Here is a 15,752-nt window from a genome sequence, read left to right on the forward strand (position 1 = left end):
CCCGCGAGCGAGACGGTCCCGTGCAGCGGAGGGGCTGACCTCCGCGGGCGGGCCTGGGAGGGGCGCCGCGCCGGTGGTTCAGGGTCGCCCGAGGCTAGGCGCGAGGCGGGCAGTTGCTTAGCGCGAGGCGGAGTGCGAGCCGGGGCCGGAACCGCCGCGGGTGGGGAAGGGCGGGGAGGAGCCTGGGAGCGCGCCGGCCGCCGCAGGGGGAGGGGAGGGGAGGGGCGGGGCGGAGCCGCGGCGCGCGCGCCCGTCGGAGGGGGAGGGACAGAGCAGCCATTGGGCGCGCTCAGGTTGGCCGCTGCGAGCGTGGGGCGAGCGTGGGCCGCGGTGCGGCGGTGCGACTCCTTTCTCGGCCCTTCTCCCCGCCCCAGGCGAGGGCACCGTGTGGCGGCGGCGGGGCCAGCGAGGCCGGAGGAGGCGGCTGTGCCCGGGCATGGTGGTCTGGGGCAACGCGGAAGGTGAGCGACCCCCGGGCCGGAGGCGGGGGTGGGGGCGGGGTGGGACTGGCCTCGCGTCGCCGGGCGGTGGCCCAAGCGCGGGCGGCCTGAGGCGGGGCGGGGGCAGCGCGCCGGCCCGGCCCCCGCGGCCCTTGGTCTCGCGGCCTGTGCGGCCCGCGAGAAAAAAGAAAAAAAGAAAAAAGAACTTAAAAATTGAGAGTTGCATATATAATAAAATGGCATGAAACTATACACAAGCATTGTCCCAAAACCAGTTTGCTGGTTTTGATACTGTAATATAGTTAGGTAAGATGTAACCATTGGAGGAAACTGGATGAAGCATACATAGGACTTCTCTGTACTATTTTTGCAACTTCTTTTTTACCTCTGATTTTTTCAAAATGAAAATAAGTCAACAATTTTAGTGCTGTTTTCTTGTAGATGAAATAGTGTCCCGCCATGAAAGCAATGTATTACTGATAAAAACCGAGGGCTACATCTCAAAAACATCATATTGAAAAAAAAAGCAAATAGCATGAAAAGATATAGTATAAAGCTCAGAACATACAACCTAAACAATATATTATTTAGAGATACAGCTATGAGAAAATTAACAAGAAAAGCAAGTGAATGATAAGACACAAACTTGAAGATAATGTTTATCTCAAAGGACTAATGGAGGGTATGTGACCAAGAAAAGGGATTCAGGGTCCTCAAAGGTGATTGTAATGTTCTTTTCCTTAAATTTTTATTAATCACTATTTTATAACAACTCTGAAGTCTTAAAAATGTATAAACCTGATCTTTAGCATTTAATAATCACCTTTATTGAAAAGAGTAAAATTAAGTGAAAGGTGAATAAAATTCAGCAACATTAAACATGTTTGCTAGAGCATATAATTATAAGAGCATCTAAGAGAAGATTGGGTTCTAGTTTAAATTCTGGTCTGACTAATTTGGGGTTAGTAGGTTTGGGTCAGTGGTTTTTGAAGGGCGGTCCCTGGGCCAGCAGCATTAGTACCACTTAGATATTTGTTAGAAACGTAAATTCTCAGAGCTTACCCCAGACCTACGCTCTTGGGGAAGAGCCCAGCACTCTCTATTTTAACACAAACCCTCCAGGAGGTTCTGATGTGCACAGACTTTTGAGAGTCACCAGGAATTTCAACTTTCTCACCCATAAAATGAGAAGATAAAACTAGATGAGTGTTTCCCATAGTGTGGTAGATGTAGTACTGATCATGTGCAAGATGTTTTTAAGTGATAGACACATCACCATTGAAAATTTTATTTATTGTAATGTTTGTTCGCCTAGTACAGATAGCTTACCAAACCCATAAGTTCACTGATGTTGTGTCATACATTGCTAAGTTAAAAAAAAAAAAAAAAAAGGAAAGGAATCAACTTAATGTAAATATAAATACTAAGGCAAAATAGTAAGGTATGTATAGCAGAAAGTAACACAGCATTGTAAATCAACTATACTCCAATAAAAATTTAAAAAGTAAGGTGATATGAGAATATCACAAAATTCCTGGGGTTAGTTCTTAGATATTAAAGTTTCGGTAGTCCTGAAGAGGATCAATCTTGAAAATATTTTCCATTCTAAACTTCTGAGACTTCATGTGCTTGCTTTTCTTACAGATCTGCCTCCTTAATTTTGCTTTTTAAAATTCAAGCTAATACGTTAAAAATTTAGTCCACACAGCTTGTGTTGGGAGAGGAATGGCCTGTTAATGTGCTTTTGTATTGGGGGATACTTATCTGAGATTGAAAATTTAACCATAGTTAATGGAAAGTGTGGATAATTCACATGCGAATCATTAAAATTAAATACATTAAGGAGAAATCTGTTTTGAAAACATGATTTAATTTTAGAAGCACTTTCTTTCACTACGTGTAGTATTTATAGTGGAATAGGCAGATGGTTTTATGTAAGGAAATGAAATGAGGTTTGTGGACAGTAAGAAACATATTTTAATAATTAGGGATTTAGACTTTGAAAAGTCTATACAAGTTACAAACAGCTACAACCTGACCGGCCCTTTTGTTAAAAAGTAAATTGATTTATTTATTTATTTTTGGCTGCGTTGGGTCTTTGTTGCTGTGTGTGGGCTTTCTCTAGTTGCGGCGAGCGGGGACTACTCTTCCTTGCGGTGCGTGGGCTCTAGGCGCGCGGGCTTCAGTAGTTGTGGCACTTGGGCTCAGTAGTTGTGGCTCGTGGGCTTAGTTGCTCCGCAGCACGTGAGATCTTCCTGGACCAGGGCTCGAACCCGTGTCCCCTGCATTGGCAAGTGGATTCTATACCACTGCGCCACCAGGAAAGCCCATGACTGGCCTTTTTAACTGGCATTTTAAATAGCTTTTTTGCGATGTAGTTCACATACAGTTCACCCACTTAAAGTATACAATTCAGAGGTTGTGTATAGCCAGAGAGTTGTGCAGCCATCACGGTGCACAATTCTAGAACATTTCATTACCCCAGAAAGCAACCCTATATCCATTAGCAATTATTCTCCATTCCCTCTACACTCTCAACCCTAGGCAACCACTTATCTACATCTTATTTCTAGGGATTTGCCTATTCTGGGCATTTCATATAAATAGAATTTATATTTCATATAAACATAATGATATGTAGCCTCTTGTGACTGGCTTCCTTAATATAATATTTTCAAGGTTCATCCGTATTGTAGCATGTATCAGTACTTTATTCCTTCTTATTGCTGAATAATATTCTGTTCTATTGATATGATATGTCACTTGATGGACATTTGGGTTGTTTGCACTTCTTGTCTTTTATGAATAATGTTGCATGTATGAACATTCATGTACAAGGGTCTGTGTGAAAGTATGTTTTAATTTCTGTTTTATAGCTCGGAGTGGGATTTCTGGGTCAGATGATGACTGTGTTTAACATTGTAAGGAACTGACTGGATCTAAAATGCATTCTCATTCAAAGCAAAATTACAAGTTTGCTGAAAACTTAAATACATTTCTGTTCTAATTTATAATAAGGTACCAATTTTGTTTGTCAATGGTTTTATTACAGAATATCTCTCTAAAATGATATTTGGCAAAAATCATCATTAAAATACATGTTTTTGAAAACAGCAGCTTACAAATGGCTGTTCTACATCACAGTTTATCATCATTTATCAAAATTGTCACATCTTCTGTGACATGGTTCTTTCTCTGCATATTTTATCGCTGCCTGTGTCATTTAGCATTTAGGGGAAGAAAATGTCATGGAATCTGCTTCCTGAGCTGATGATTGAATTCAGATTGTTTTGGTTGACTTTTACAAATAAATTACATGTTAAGAAACTGATGGTAGTTTTTTTTCTAAAATTCTCGTTTCAGCAATAATAAAAATCATACTTCTAAAATAAAAACATAACATTTTGTAGTCTAGCTGCATCTGACACTTGATATTTTGCTGTGTTGCCCTATTAATATTTTGAAGTTATAAGGAGAGATACTTTTTTGTGTAATGAGAATTTATGTTCAGTAAATTGTTAATATTTGACCTTGTCTTACTTTCTTCTAATGCTTTCCTAAAGGCTTATGTACTAAATTACCTACCTTTAGATTTCTTTTTAGGAAAGGTGTTCAAGATATTTCTTTTTCATACCTACTTGTGAAATGAGGTTTTTAGCACCTCCTTGTTATGAAGGAATATTTCTGAAAAAAATAAGATAAACAACTAAAGGCAGTGAATAACTGAAGTAATAGAGAAGTGGTAGTATAGAAAAAAGATGCTCCTCAGGGAAGAGAAAGAAAAAATACCAGTTGGACTTGAATGGATAAGATTTATTTAAAGCCTTTCATTGCTGCATGAAGGATAAACAAAAAGAGTAGTAAGGCAGCATGAGGCATTCAGTGTCCTTGTAAAGAAGACAAGAAATATCCTTAATCTCTGAATCTATAACTATATGATTCTACACATAGATCAGCTAAAATCATCCTTTGTTTTATTTCTAGTAGGGATAAGCTGTTGTATGCACAATATTGTAATGGATGTTTGTAGTGAAGACTTGAAGCATTTGGATCATTTGGGAAGTAGACTCAGACAGGGTTTAGTGTGTAGAATACTTGTAAGCATGTGCCCTTGGGAACAACATAGTGGGAGGGAGGCAGAGGCGTCAGGATTGGGCAGAAGCTTACGTCAAAGTGTCTCCTTGGCCAGCCTTCCAAGAGAGGTTTGTTGATAGCTTGGATGTGGGGTATGACAGAAAGAGGTGTCAGGATGATTTCAAGGATTTCAGCCTAACTAACTAGAAGGACGAAGTTGTCATCAACTTCATCCTTTGAAAGGAGGTTTGGTGGAGAAGATCTGGAGTTAGTTGGGCCTGTTAAACGTTCGAGATTTGTAAAACATCTATTGGCAGAGGATGAGTTGGTGAGTCCATATGTGAAACTGGAGCCCAGGAAAGAGGTCTGCAGTATACATAAACATGGGGGTGGTCAGCATAGGATAGATGCTAGTTAGACCAGGAGACTAGCTGAGACCACCAAGTGAGCATGTGTAGACTGACTTGAGGATGAGACAGGGCTGAGTCCTGGGACACTTCAGCGCTTAGAAATTGGGGCAAATAGGGGAAACCAGCAGAGGAGACTGGGATGGAGCCCCAGGACCCAGCACACTGCTTAACAGCAGTGGGTAGTAGATGTTTATTTAGTGGATAAATGTCCAAAGGGGAGGGAAAATAACATGGGACAGTGATGAATTTTATTTCTCCAGGTAGAATAAATTAAAAGGTGAAAAATAGGATCAACTGTTATCTATCTCCTCGGTGAATGGGTGGGGAGTGAGTCATGGAAATTAGAATAAAAATAGATGTGTTCTTTTCTATAAAAATAGATGTGTATACCTATAAAATAGGAACCGTTCCTTTTAATAAACTGAAGTATTTTTAATGCAGTTACTTTCTTTTAATCTTTATGGTACCTATTGTGCTTGTGTGGCTAATTCTTCGAGCAACTGTATAAAAATGTCCCTTGTGTATAGAGATGAATCCAGTTCTTCAGATTGATTATTTCTATTGTTTGTGAATATGCTTTAAAGTAGCACATTAAGTAGTTGAAACTCATTTGAGAAATTATCCTATATTTGTATCTCTCTTCTTGGTACTAAATGACAGAAGAATTTCATTTATATATTTGCTTCCATATATTTGATAATTTACAGTAGAATTTTCAGTGTTCTTCATGGTTAAAATTGGTACTAAAGGTGATTTGGAAATTGTGTTGAGCATGTATCTTGCTAAACTATAGAAGACAGACATTTTCTTCAAGGATTTTATATTCTAGGTGAAAAAGTTAAAACATTTATGGAAAGGTACATAAACAATTTTCTTGGGAAAATATGCAGTTATGTCATTGAAACTCTGAGTCCTGTCTTCCACTGAGCGGGACATTTATTAAAGAATAGACTGAAAGTAGAAATATCTGTAAGCTTGAATTTTGACAGAATGAAAGAAGAATACAAAAATCAAGCTCACAAACTCAGCTGCCTTGATGTGGATGAAGCTTCTGTGAACAGACAGCTACTGTCCTTGAATAATAGTTCACATATCTTTTAAAGTGAATTAAGCTTTGGTTGTATTGGACCTGACCTGTCGGTGAGAAGGAGATGGCTGAGTCCAGGGAGGCGTGTGAGCTTTCTCAAGACAGACTAGAGTCGCTGGTGACTGAGACAAGTAGTGAAACGTTATTTCAAGGGTTGAAATGTGAATAGGAACCAGTGATTTAACAATGCTCATCTCTAACTTTAAGCCTTTTCTTGAGCCAGAAACCTTGGTTTTTTATGAGAGTTTGAGATTCCCTGAAGATACAACCTAGGTTGGACAGTTACCCAGCTCTATTATATATTTAAGCTCAGGAAAGTTATGTGAACTGTGTTACTGCTTCTTGTTTTTGTGAATTTTTGGTCCAGGCTTTCAGAAAGACCTGAGCTGAACTCTAGGACAAAGCTTGTGGTGACCACCATTGCTGTTTCAAGCCACTGTCCTCTGTGTTTCTTTCTGTCATTCAGGAATTTTGTTGTCATAGCTCCTCTATTACTGACGTGTGTGTGTGTGTGTGTGTGTGTGTGTGTGTGTGTGTGTGTAGGGGGTGTCCTTCATTTGTAAATTCTGTAATCTTTGGACCTTGGATGGAGATGGTAAATACAGAAGTCTTAGAATAGAATTGGTCCCAAACTATTTTGAGAGAAAACACAAAGCATATTAAAACTTACCTTTTCAATTAAAGCATAGGGAAACCATTCACAAAAAGGGTGCAGAAGTTGATGCTGTTGTTTATTGTGTTATATGCTGGTTATAGACCTTCATTTTACGGTTATTTCTCTGAAATGCAGTAAAAAAAAAAAACCCAAAAAACAAAAAATCAATGCCTAGCACCATAGCAGCCCCTATGAAATGAGGCATATGCTGTTTCTAAGACTCACAGCATGTTTTTCTGATACTGTGTTTGCCCATAAACATGTTGATGGTAGGTGCTGTCTGAGGCAGGGGCGGTTTTCCTATGGAAATCCTCTCTTGAACATACTGGTTTCTGATTCCCCTTGAGGAAGAATGAAGCTCCTTTTTGCTTCCTTAGCAAATTTGATACTTCAAGTATTAATAACATAGCCAGTGGTTGATATGTATCTTGATGACTTACAGGTCATCATGATGGCTGCTCTGTCATAAGTTGCTGTGGTTTCAGAGCACGTTAGAACTGTACGCAGCGTTTTGAGGTGGGAGGGAGCTGAGGTGTAATGAAAGAGAAATTCCCTGCACAGCAGTGGTGACGCCTTAATGATAAAATCATCTTGCTCGGTCTCAAAATCACTGGGTCTGCCAGCAACAGCATTAGATGTGAAGTCTGACCTGGGCTTCCATTTTGATTTTGCCATTAAAAGCGTTATGACTTTGCCCTCAGCACTTCTGCGAGTCTAGAGGAATGTTAATTACTAAATGAAAACAAATTTATGAGATCCTTTTGATGGAGTAGAGTGTAATATCTGCTGAGTGCCCCAATATACATTCAGCCCTCTAGAGGAGAAGACTTATAAGTGGTAAAGAGTAGGCTGCTTTTGGAGAAGGAAGCGTGAGGTGAGATGGCAAATTTGGGAATACGTTTTCTAAGGAAGGCCTTGGAGGAGGCCATCATTCTGTAAACCTGAACTTGAGATACAGCAGTGTCCGTTTTGGGGATAGGAGGTCTCTGGGGCAGTTATGATTGGGAGTGTGTGAAAATACTGATTCAGAGCCACGAGACCCTGTGACATTGGCTGCATCTAACCCAGGTCTTTCTCATTTAGGGCCCCAGACTAGGGAAGCTACAGTTATCTTCTGAAAGATAGTAAAAAAGATGATCTTGCTGCTCTTAAAGTGAAAGAATCCAAATTTTGGTGCAGAAATGTTTTAGGGACAGGATTGCCCCCATGTTTTTAATATCACTCTTGACTGATTGTTTATTTCGCTGCTTATTTGGGGAAAAGGATATGGAAGTTCAGGTTGGGAAAATTACTTGGAAGAGTTTCTTAAGAATAACCTCATTAGATAGTTTGTGTGTAGATGTGAGAATAAAGTTTTCTTAGAAACAAATGATTTTTTTTATAGTTCAAATATTTTATTTTCCTTAAAGATAGGAGTAGATTTTATAGTTGGAGACTCTTGCTATTATTTAAGCAATAACCAATAAATGTGAGTAAGTAGCAATTATTTAGGAAGAATGATATAATGATGAACTATTGGAAAATATAAAAACTATAGATAGCATTGTGGAATTGGAAGGGACTTATCACCTGATTTTATAGACAGTTTATCTCATTATTCAGCCTCCTCACTGTAAAATGGTAAAAATATTAGTTGATCCAGAGTTATTTTAAGGAATAAAAGAGAATTTATTCATTCAACAATTATTTATTAAGTGCTTACTAGGTGCTGAGGCACATGCAGGTTCAGAGGATGTGTCTGTGTATTAGAAAGAAGAAAATCCTGGCCTTCATGGATTTTACTGACTAAGAGGCAAGAGGCTTTACCCAGTGATGACAAACGTGATGAGGGCTTCCAGTGTGCTCCCTGCAGTGGTGTTTTAGACTGAACACAGTGCCTGATAGTTGTGGTAGAAGAAGACTAGCACCAATGTGTCTTGGATGCAAAGTACACCCATTATCTCATTTAAATCTAACACCAGTTCTATAAACTAGGTCTAGTTTCCCCCCTTTTACAGCTGAGCAATGTTGTGTTCTTTTAGGTCTGTGATCACATCATGGTTATTAAATAAATTAATGAGTAAACTTGGACCTAAAGTGTGGTCCAAGGTCTTCAGCCAGATAGTGGCAGAGCTGGCACTAGAACTGGTTTTGACTCAAGCTCAGGGCTCCTTTCATTGTACCACATTGCCCCTCAGAGCGTGCATGGGCAAATAATCGTATGTACCATGGTAGATAGGAAGAGTGCACAGTTTCAGAGATCCCATACTTGCCAATATGAAAATCATTTCACACAGTACAAATAATAACAGTGAAATCAGGGCTGCTGGCATCCTCAGTTTTAATTCCCATCGCTAGTTATATTCAGTTATCCAGTGAGATGGACTTTGAGCTGTGGATTTAGTGTATTAAGTAATAGGATCCAACTCGAAGTTTTCTCTGGCAAGCTATTGGCTGTGAAGTAAATTCAAGGCTATTCATCCAAAACGTAAGGTGTCCTGAAGTAGATGTATATGTCATCTTGTCTAATGGGTGGGTTGTGTGAGAGATTTTTCTTTCCAAATTGAGTCATTGGAGACCATTGCTCCTATTACTGCCTTTGAAGTCCTGCAGCTGGTGAACCTTTGGTAGTTGAGATTTCTTTCTCAAAAACCAAAAACCAAAAACATGTATTATAAGTATTTGTAGTCTAGTTGTGTGTGGGTTACGTGTCTTAATTAGTAAAGTTCTAGTGAATGTCTTGGGATTTTATAAAAACTTCAGTAATAACAACTAAAAATGAACATTTCTGATCCTTTCTCGTGACCCCATAATCAAATCCAAGTCAGTTTCTACTCTCTGCCTGCTATCCTCCAACTCTGAACCATCTTGAAAATACTTGTTTTTTCTAAACATTGTTAGTTTAGGGAGTTACTTGGAGTGAGAGAGTCTCGTTCCTTTGGCTTCCTTTGGGTCAGCAAAGCAGAGGAGTTAGTTTTGGAGGGTTCTCCTTCTATGCATCATCAATTTTAGTCCTTGGCAACGTCTCTAGTCCCAAAGAAATGATGTGGGACTCCCCACGTCTTCCAGGATTTTTAGAAGGCATGTGATGTATTAACAGTACCTGTGTCTCTTCTGTAATTCATTTGGGCTCTGCAAAATGCCAAAGTGTATCTAATAGAGCAGTACAAGACATGTGCCTATTTTCTTAAAAGTCAACCTTAATTTCGTGTCACTCCAGTCTGCCGCTGGTCTACCCAATAATTAGGATTTTAAGGCTTATGAGTAGTTAGGGGCGCTCCTAGTCCAGAAAGGAGATGCAACTGAAAATATGACATATATTGGCACTACCACTGCAGTGCTTTGGGTTTAAATATTCATCAGACAAAACTAAACTCTATGAAACGAATGCCAGGATAGACCAGTCTCATCCTGATTTCCTGTCTGGAGTCTATTGCTATAAAAGGTGTATATGTTTATAATTCCTGCCCCTAATAGTCCCTTGCTTCTGTAGAACAGTGTTTCTTTCCCAAGCACTTAAATATGTTTGATTTTACCCTTGCACCTGTCTTTTAAGGCAGACACACACAAGTTGACACACAGTTTTTCTCATGACAAGGACCAGTTGTGATTTATGGCCATTTACAGGATGTCAGTGATGTGGAGAGGGTACATTTTGAGCGAACAAGGCTATATATGTATATCCTTTCACTTGGCAATAAAGAACATGGTAAAAAGCTGTTTTCTTCTCAGGCTAACTTCCTATAATGTTCACCTAATGTGTTACTATGTTCAAGTCACCTTAACAAATATTTCTTGAGTGCCTGCCTCCTGCAAGGTATTCCACTGGCTGAAGTGAAAGTTTCTGTGAGAAGCCTGATGTATAGAATTTGGAAGTAAAAAAATGCAGTGTTAGTGTGGGTCTTTACTGCTTTAGTTGAAAAGAAAGTGTTATGAGGTAACCTGTCTTTTCCTTTATGAATTTGGCTTGTTTAGTAAGAAACATATTAACCAAAGATGAAAGGTAGATTCAGAAACATTTATTCACTTTTAATATGAGTATAAACTTTTATTTTCACCAGAAATTCCGGAACACCTTGATTATAATAAAGTACAACCCTGATTTTGGCGTTTAGGGCCAAGGATAAAAGATTCGTAGACTTACTGAAGAGTAGATTCTGTGAAAGCACAGACTCCTGATAAACGCTGAGTGCGCTGTAGTCCTCTAGATCAGCGGTCCCTAACCTTTTTGGCACCAGGGACCAGTTTCGTGGAAGACAGTTTTTCCACGGACGGGGGGTTGGGGGTATGGTTCAGGTGGTAATGTGAGTGATGGGAAGCGGCAGATGAAGCTTCGCTCGCTCCCCGCCACTCACCTCTTGCTGTGCGGCCAGGTTCCTGGGGGGTTGGGGACCCCTGCTCTACATAACTGTCCTAAAAGTGGAAGAACCAGTCTTTTTGTTGGTGAGGACCCAGTGGCCTCCATCATTGTAACTACTGTGATATAACCTGTAGTGTGTGATTGATAAATAATTTAATGCTGTTGACAGGGGTATTTGTTGCTTACTTTGTCCATTTGCAAGCAGTTCTTTCTTCCTCATGATACTCCTTGCATTAATAGTTGACCAGAGTTGTCAGGACAAGTCAAGGTCTAATCAGACATTTTCATTTCATTAAGTTGGACTTTCGCCAGAGCCTTTTGGAAGCCAGCATAACACTTGTTCTTGCAGGTCATTGGCCCAGACACAGTCACATGATTACACCTCCATGCGAGAATGTCTGGGAAATGTTGTTTTATAGTCTTGTTTCGGAATAAAAATCAGGCTTCTGACGTTAAGAAAAAGGCTACTGCTGAGCTACCCCAATTCTTTTCCCTACCTCCGATTTCTTCCTGATACTTAGATGGAAGATCTGGCTGTATTCCTTTTCTTGAACTCTGTGTGGCATACTTGGGTACTTCATGTCCTAGTCTTTCAACCTGAGAGGAGGATCCTTCAAGTTTTTGCAGCTTTCAGCTCCATGAGCTCAGTAGGAGTATCCTTGAAGCAAAATAAGAACGGGGTGTTGCATGCTCTTTTTTTTTTTTTTTAATTTCCAATTTTAATGATCAATTTTAGTTATCTATGCAAAGTGATTCATGCAGATCATAAAATTCTTAGAGGAAAAGGAACCCTGGGACAGAAGACATGGGTCCACTGAGGGCGGTAGTCGTGGTTTGCAAATAAAAATTGTGACTGCAGCCAGAAGAAGGAACAGTGGGTGCTGAGAAAGGAAATGACAGATAACCATTCCTAGAGGCTTTATTTGGCTTTTTAGAAATAAGTAAACGAAAAGTTCCCTCTAGTTTGCTGCTTTGAGTCTTCCCTTTGAACACATCATCTAGGCAGAGTTGACATAGATGGTTCTTTTAATTTAAAATCTGTGTAGTCTTCAAACAAGGAGGCCCCATGCAGGCAGTCTCATAGATGGTTGTACATGAATTACCCATCTGTCTTCAAAAAAGGGAGTTTCTGATTTCCTTCTAAGAAAAGGCTTTGCAGGATGTGGTGGGAATGAGGTGAGTGAGTCCTTCAACTTCCATGCAGTTGTAGACATTTTGTAGGCAACTTGAACTCTTTGGATCATACTTTAATCCCTGATACCTAAGGATGGCGATCCTAATTTCAGCATCTGGGTGGTATTCATGAAAGACTTCTGGTTGAATAAGTTCGGAAGGATGCTCATATGAATAAACCTTATTATATGCCCCAGTTTCTGGGCAGCCTGCAGTACCGAGTTCGGACCTGGGATTAGGATGCCTTGTGTGGAGCTAGTGCCACTGCAGCTCTTAAGTCTCATCCAAGATGGTTATTTTCCATGTGCTTCTGAGTAGCTGTTTCTTTGGCTTTCTAATAGCATGGATACTCAGCATAATCACAGACTCCTAGATATGGAAGTATCTGAATGATAATGTAGTCTAATTTTGAAAGAAATGAAATGAAAGAGGCCAAGTGACTTGCTTCAAGGTATCTGGTAGAAAAACTGGTGTTAGAACCTTGGTTCCGTGTTCTCAGTCCAGTGCTGTCTTGCAGTGCACTGAATTTCTCAGAGAAAATGAGACTAAATGCGGTGTTTTTCTATGTCCTCCTTTGCTCCTGGTACTTAACAGACCTGGAATCTACTCATGTATGTGTCAGGTTTTAGATCAGCAATAGGCTCACTGATTATGGAAATAATTGGGGAGATGTGGTATGTGTGAAAGTTTCAGGTAAGCGAGGCAAGGGGTTATTGTGGTGGATTGGGAGATGTTTGCCAGTTCAACTCACATTTCTGCAGTGCGTGATGGGACTTCGGGCTCATCTTTCTGTAGCTTATTAACAGATAAGCTGTTTTGCTGCTGGAGCTGCTGAATCTACAATAGCATGAATCAGCAAGAAGGAGGTGTGATTAGTCACGTGGACTTAGGCCTTTCCCATTGCCAAGGCTTGATATATTCACATCTTCCACTTTTTTTTTCCTTCTGGTTTTACTGAGATATAATTGACATACAGAACGGTAAAAGTTTAAGGTATATAGCGTAGTGCTTTGACTTACATACATCATGAAATAATTATCACAGTAAGTTTAGTGACCATTCATCATGTCATATAGGTACAAAATTAAAGTAGAAAAAAAGTGTTTTTTTTCACATCTTCTGTTTTTTCCTCTTTGTAGAGGCTCATCACATGGAATGATAGCATGTTTAGTCTTCTGTGTTACACTTGGTTTAGTCCACGTAATTACATGTAATGTAAAATTACATACAGTGCAAATCACTCAAGAGGCTATCTTTCCTTCCTCCATCTCTGAGACATGGGTGACCACTGGAGGCCACTCTGTTGACATTTCTTGCTCTTGTCGTGGCCCTGTTGCCAATCAGTCTAAAAAAATATTTTTCTGTGAATTTCTTGTGAAGTTATTTACATGAAAAGTTTTCTAAACGTATGTAATTCAAACTTGATTCTTTGTTTAATGCCAGTGTAATTTTTATGGACTAGAAAAACAATTATATGAATTCTAGATTTTCCCGGGAAATCTATAACATGCAGATCTGAAGTTCATATGGGACCTCTGTCTCCTCGTGAGCCCTAGGTAAGGTACAGTGAGGATGGAGAGGTGGATAAAGGAAGGAGTGAGTGATGCTTCATTGAGGAAGGTGAGCAAGGTGGCCAGATAGGTTTGTTTCATGACAAAGAGTGTGATTTAAGCACTTACTTTCTTTTGAAAACATCTCTTTTCACCATCTCCCTATCCTGATATCACAGGAGGAAGGAAAAAACCAAACAAACCTGTTGCCTCATTTCCTAAAGCAGTGATTCTCAAACTTTAATGAACATGCAAATCAACTTGCATTTTACAAGACTGCCGACTATGATTTAATAGTGGTGGGGCAGTGGTTCTCAAAGTGTGTTCCTCAGAGCAGCAGCTCTGGTTCCGCCAGTCGTGTTAGAACTATAAATTCATGGACCTCGCCTGACCTGCTGAATTAAAATCTCAGAGGATCGGCCTCAGAAACTGTTTTTACACATTCACCAGGTGATTGTTGTGTACCTTGAACATTTGAGAATCACTGCCATTGAAGCTATTCTCTTGGGATTTTCCGAGGCCTCTGGTATTTGCTACTCTGTGATTGGGCCTTGGTATTATTCCCTTGATATTTAGCAATTGAAACTTTTGGGCAGAGATGTTACTTGAGGCTCCTGACTGGATGTTAGTGTCCAGCAAGTTAACTGGCTCTATTAAAGTATGTTTCTTAGTCCTTCACCACTCTCTCTGTTATAAGCCTGATACTTTGTAAAGCAAAGATGCCATTTCATGGAATCATGAACATCAGTACCATGGCTAGACACCATACATAACATGGAGATTGGGTAATACCTTAAAAGGTAGACTGAAAAAGAAACCGACGAAATAAAACACCCCAGAAGAAAATGCTCTTGTAGATTTTCAGGGGTTTTACATGTTAATATCAACTGAGTCCCAATTCACAGATAGTTTCAATCATATTAATAGCCAGTGGGCGTTGTTACCTAGGTTCTATGCCTGCTTGGTTCAGATGAGTGCAAACATGCTTAGCAGTGCCTTTACCAGTGTTGCCATTACTGGTGAAGGAAGACTATTTTATAATAGGGATTGGATTCTCTCAGAAGTCAGTTTTCTTAAGGTATTTGCAAAGGATGAATGTTACCTCCTACAGTGTTTCAAGAGCTCTAAGTTTAATTTTCTGAAAGTTTTATTGATTTCCTCCAAAGGCTATAGCTGGAGAAATACGCACTGTATGTTATTATTTGTCAGATTGTTTACAGGGTCTCCAATATAGGTGGGCTGAGGCTGTGTTTGTGCTTTTCCTCTGGGAGGTTTTTCATCTTAGAGAAAGGATCCATGTGTTTTGTGAATCTCTATAAAGCAATGAGAGGAGTTCAAAATGTATTAGAGTATTCGACAAGTGCTCCAAAGAGGGATATTTGGGCACAAGGTCTAGATGCTAATGTATTATGTTCTTTGAAAACAGCTTAAATATAAGTACATTATAAGAACCCTAGTTAAGATTTAAGGGTAATGCTGTAAGATCTCTCATAAAGGATTCACAAAAAGTGCTGCAATTTTGTAACCTTTCCAGAAGCAATACAGTGTATATTCACCCCTCATTTGCAACTTGAAGAAATTTACCCAGTTTATGCGGAAAATTGAAAAGAAGCAGATGCTTATTCCTAAGCTAGAGTTTTGAAGGCCAACAATTAAAATAAACATGTCTCTGCCAAAACTTGAACTATATTAAAAAATGTAGCATATAAATTAAAGCTTACTTAAAACTAAATTTATCAAGGAAATACATTTGTTTTGCATTACTGGTTTCAATTATTGTGAAAAGGCTTCCATTTCTATGGAACACTGAAGATTTTTTAAAGTTTCCAACAATTTATTAGACAATTGCACCACTGAAAATGAGTTATGAGTGTCTGGCTTAAATGTATGAACTATTAGCACATCGTTGATGAGCTTAGAGAGAGATGTTAAAGCAGCCATTATCCTCCTGCAGGTTCATGTTCCTATTCCCAGGGGACTGTAAGAAACTGGTTTGTAGACTGAAAACAGATAAAGCTATGGGC

At 39.6% G+C, this 15,752-nt stretch overlaps 1 pseudogene; it reads left to right on the forward strand.

The window, feature by feature from the left end:
- Positions 1-267: 267 nt before the first annotated feature.
- Positions 268-15,752, forward strand: part of LOC114238973 (ELKS/Rab6-interacting/CAST family member 1-like) — a 102,166-nt pseudogene continuing 86,681 nt past the window's right edge.

Source organism: Balaenoptera acutorostrata, unplaced genomic scaffold (genome assembly GCF_949987535.1).
Source record: "Balaenoptera acutorostrata unplaced genomic scaffold, mBalAcu1.1 scaffold_449, whole genome shotgun sequence".
NCBI lineage: Eukaryota > Metazoa > Chordata > Mammalia > Artiodactyla > Balaenopteridae > Balaenoptera > Balaenoptera acutorostrata.